General features: G+C 33.9%; 1 long non-coding RNA gene across 1 annotated transcript; it reads left to right on the plus strand.

Annotated features, from left to right (window-relative positions):
* Positions 1 to 1,127: 1,127 nt before the first annotated feature.
* On the plus strand, positions 1,128 to 3,669 carry LOC130622377 (uncharacterized). Its single transcript, XR_008981059.1, has 2 exons — positions 1,128 to 2,448; positions 2,528 to 3,669. It is a non-coding gene; the product is annotated as an uncharacterized LOC130622377 (long non-coding RNA).
* Positions 3,670 to 5,326: the final 1,657 nt, after the last annotated feature.

Consider the following 5,326-nt stretch of genomic DNA (forward strand, 5'->3'; position numbering starts at 1 on the left):
TTCAAAAATGTTCCTTCAGAAAAAATAAAAAAAATTATTATTTTTCTTCATTGACATGTCCGAAGCACGAATTTTGTAGACTTGATCCAGAAATGCGAAACAATGATTTGGAATAAAATTGCAGCTGCATCATGCGACAAGCAACCTCAGCGTGTAAAACACACCAACCAGTCATACACGTTCAGGCTGAAGGACAAAAGAATTAATCACTGGATGAGATATAAATGAGAAACGTGTAAGTAAGTCCAGTGTTTTGTATATCTATTATTTTCACAAGGATTGTTGTAAAGCGAATGACGGGGTAATATGGTGCTGAAAGCTAATATGGTTTATGTTTGTTTGGCGAATTGAAATTACAACAAAATCTTCCTCCTAAAAATTGACCTTACCTACTCATTGACTCATTGTCATCTACTATTATCGTGGAAGAAAATAGCGTGAGACATATTTCAAATTTTCAATGTTGGAGAGGCCTAAACTTGCCTTTGGCAGATGCTTTGACTTTACCACATCTCTTTAATAATAGCCGTATTTTGTTTGTCTGTCCGCGAGAGCCGCGTCCCGTAACGGAATAACGAAATTTTTGTAATGCGCAACAATACCAAATGCGATATATTTTTGTCCACTTTGTTGCGACGGGTGAATTTAAAGGACGGGCGAACCCGTGGATTTTTCCACGGGATAACGACTAGTACATATATAAAAATGGGAGAGTGAGAAATTCATAAACTCGCCGTTGTAATAAAAACTCTGCTTTGCCTATGTCCACGTTGCAGCTCTGCTAGGTTAAAGCAAGCATGAATCGCAACCTTGGGTACAATATATGTGTTTTTGGCAAACATTTTTGGTTTTTAATTGTCGTGCATATAATTGATTTACCACAGACAAAAACACTAAACATTTTTAAAATCTTTTCAAATATTTAATTACATTGTCATAACAACAGCAGTGATTAATCTCGTTGAGTGTAATGCTATACTGTAATCATGAATAGAGCTACTTTAGTACTGCAGTTATTCTTATTATATCTAACAACTATTGATAAACAGACTTAATGTATATAAAAGCGCGCTGAAATAGTTGACATGTCTTGCTAAGTGCATAGTTCATTAAGCTAATTACAAAGATCGTTTTAGCATTTTACAACTAGATAAGGGTGTAGAAAGTAATTTTTGTAGCAAGGTACTTTCCATGTGACCCAACTCTAGATTTTAGGAATGAATATTTTTGACATAATTTTGTATATTCTGAATGTAAACCGTAAGGAAAAACGCTTAAAATGTTTTTTATTTTTTGTCTATTGAATAAGGTAAAAGAGGAGAACATAACTCAAGAACTCATGCAATTACACCGATTTAATACATCTCCAAAATTCTAGACTAGATATCGTCAAAACATTTATAAGGAGCAGTACTGCGTGGCGCATAGGTGTACTGAGATGATGATGAAAATAACATGAGATTATAAGAAGCTTCTGTACAACGGATACCTCCAATTAAAGGTCAATTGTACACAGAAGTGTCCGTTATTAGAGGCTCCGTCATAAATTGTTTACATACCATACAACTGTGCGTTAAGTGAGAACCAGCCTTTTCTGATAGCTAAAAAATTCAAATTTTTTTAATGCTTCAAAGAAATAACTTCATTCCTTAAAAATTTTGTTGTGGTTTGTCAGCTTTAAAAATTTAAAGAATAAGCCTTGTTGAAATTATTATAATGACCCATGTTCCATGTTTTGAACAGATAATCGTTGGACTTATATGGTTATTGGCTTTCGCCGTGGGAAACTCAACTTTAACACAGTTCATGTATTGTCCTTCTAGCTGACGCATTCTTATTCTCAGATTAAGAAAAGACTTTCGAAATTTCCCACATGCTTTCTCGATGTTATCACGATCCATTCTTTCTAAAAGTGCAAGGCGGTACAGCATGCTCCATCATGACAGGTTGTATCTCCTATCAAGATAAACATTGCCAAAGAATACTTAAATAACCGTACAAAGCATTTACACGAAGAATACCTAATTTAATTAAGAGCTTATTAATAGGTGCGGTATCATAGAATTGATAGCGAAATAAGGATATTAAACATAAAAGATCACTCGACAGAATGCTAGCTTGACAGAACAAGAAACTTGATAACCATTCTTAACATTCGCGTCGTATCCGTAAACATACAGGGCATTCCCTGTTTTCACATCAACATAGTGATATGTGACTTCTATTGACTACACATAATCTTCTTTTGCTCATTTAAATCCTTTTTTGTTATAAAAACAACAGATGATTGAGGAGAATTTCTTGATTCTTAATACGTTTTACCGACGAGCGAACTGATTCATAAAACACACACGTTTGTTGGATTTGGTTGCTTTATTTATCAAGAAAGTTAAAATATTGATTTGAGTGTTAGAAGTGTACAAATAAAAAGGAAGAAACCCTCGTTAAGTAATGCAAGTGATATTATTTCAGTAAACTGTGTTAAAATGAGGAAGACAATAATAGTACTATACGTTATATTGTTTAGCTTGGAACGATTTGCATGTCCCAAGCCTACATCAAACTTTCAAAGGCGATGGCACGTATGTTGTAAGCCAAAAGACTCCAAACTTGGCTTTCAAACATTAATTGATGAGCTGTTGACAGATATAGAGAATCTTAAAAAACCACCACATAGTAAAAGAAGAACCAGTAAACTAAAAAGGTTTAAACATAGTTAATGTTAACATGATCTTATACAAGAAATAGATGTTAAAACAAAACGTCCGTGTTGGGGAATTGTAAAGAAGGACATTAAAGTTAATATATATACATACATACACTGGGTTTTATAAAAGCTATAAGGTAGCTTAATGAAGAAAAAGTATTTCAGACGATTTTTTCGAACTAGTAGGCGAAGCTAGTTCTCATACAATGAGAACTCCGATTTTTTGTTGGATATAGTACAAGTTCCAAGGAGCGAATCAATCGAAAAGTTTGGTCTACAATTTTTTAGTTAAGTTTTAGTTATGTGTTTGTATTTTTTATTTAATACATGTTTACTTGTTTTTGTGAGAAATATAGTATTTTATATTACTTACTCTGTTTGTTATCACAGCAGGAAATGTTTGAGAAGCAGCTAGTAAGTTAAATATTTGGCAATCGTTCGGCATAAACGACGTTTGTCAACTTCTTTACCATTGACAGTGTTTACACAAATACAAGGTAAAATTGGAATGAAAACAAAGAATAAAGGTTCAAAACGACTTCCTGTATAGTTAATATCTTCAATCGTTTGTCAATATTTAACTTATATTGTACCAGTCGTAAGACAAAGAATCTCGAGTTCAAAGGTTATTAAAGCTGTGTGTTCCACAGTCTTTTGTAGTGTCACAGTCAAAGCTTTTTTTATTTATGTTCCAATAAGTCTTATCTTGAGCCCTGTGAATTAACTGTTATTTGAGGACACCTAAGTTGTATCACAGATACGTCTCTGTTTATTTTTTGTTTGTTTATTTATTTTATTTGTTATTTTCAGCTTGACTTTATTTTAGTCCTTGTTTGTTTTTGTTGACTCGTTCTGCTAGTTTGAAAGTTCCTTCTATGTTGAAACAGATAAGTAACTGTACATAAATGAAGTACATTTATAATTAAAATTATTTTAACGACGAAAAAATATCATATCTATTACATCGTTTGTGATTTTGCTCGAAATCCCAATCAAGTATATATGCAGGGTAGCCATGGGTGGGTAGAGGGTGGTGGACAGGAGGTACTGGTCTGGGACAGGTTGGTATTGTGACTTTTAACAATTTATTTTTGGTGAGAACAGTGATGCACCAGGAAGTTTCAAGTCGCTCTTAGAAGTCACAAAACATGGAGATCTGTACTTCACTTATCTCATAGGTTTCACAACTTTATTAAAATGATTAAAAAATGATTAAGAAGAATTTATAATGCCATGGCAAATAAAAAAAATGTATATTTTAATAAAGATAATACTATATTAAGTGTGTTTGACTTCGAAGTGACATTGAGACTAGAATGTTCTTAATTTAATTTAAATTTTATGTACCAATATGGTGTGTTTTTAAGTTGCACACGTGGGAGGTCGTTAGCTACCCACTCGGCAATTAACTAAAATGGTTGATGTACAACTCAACTTCCGCCAATATACAGCAATACATTTCACAACTTTACCATGAGAATATCTTAAAAGATATTATGCTGTTTGTATTGCTCATTGTATGTAAAGGGTGACGAAAATGTTAGACCTTAGCGTAGAAATACTTTCCATAAACGGTTAAAAATAATTTTTATTGTTAATATACAATTAGCTTTTAAAAACTTGAGCTGCAATTTGTGGCTAAAAAAACGACCTAGGTTGTTTCTGTTTAATACCATTGGGTAGCCCAGTCTATCCTTTTTAAAAACATGCGAAGCACCTTGCATAACAGCGTAGTCCTCACGAGTTATCTCAGTCCAACTATGACGTGGTTTTGTTCGACATTTGCACAAATATTAATGCGATTACTCGTACAAAGGTTAGTTAACCAGTTTGCTGTAGTTTCCAAGGCTAGAAAAATCGGCTGAACTCACAGGATTATTTTCCTAATTTTCCTCAGAGAACGTGTGGGCTGATGCACAACATCCCATCTTTAAAAACAAAGAGTCTCTATTTACCGAGCAGGAGAATCATGGCAGATAATAAAACGATGATGACAAGATGATGGCATGAGATGATGGCATATGATATCGAAAATCATGTGCGGAAGTTTGCTTTAACAGCTGAATTTATCCCTTATATATATCCTTTTTTTTTGTCGAGAATTTTCCTATCCATGAGAATTTTAATATAGTAAAAAGAGACCATTGTACCAGCACACTATTCCCTTAATTGTGATTAACTTATCACGTGGCGGTTTTTTGTAGGCACTATTGATCCTCCATTTCATTATCTACACACCAGTGGCAAACATTAGTATAACAACTTTTGCGTACAATAGTGCTAACGTCAGCAGATTTTTTGACGTCAAACAACTTGCGTCAGTATATTTAGTGGATGTGCCATTTTTCATGTAGTCATAGTGTTTGACTTTTTTGGAATCTATGAATGAAGCCCTGAAACACAAGACTCAAAATATCCTTATCCAGCAGAGGGTGGTAAAACAAGTGCAAAATATGTTGTAGTTGTTGTTGTCGTCGTTGTCGTCGTTGTTGTTGCTGTTATTGTTGTTGTTGTTGCTGTTGGCTGTTGTTGTTGTCGTTGTCGTTGTCGTTGTCGTTGTTGTTGTTGTTGTTGTCGCCGTTGGCTGTTGTTGTTGTCGTCGTTGTTGTTGTCGTTGTT

Source organism: Hydractinia symbiolongicarpus, chromosome 12 (assembly GCF_029227915.1).
Source record: "Hydractinia symbiolongicarpus strain clone_291-10 chromosome 12, HSymV2.1, whole genome shotgun sequence".
NCBI classification, from domain to species: Eukaryota; Metazoa; Cnidaria; class Hydrozoa; order Anthoathecata; family Hydractiniidae; genus Hydractinia; species Hydractinia symbiolongicarpus.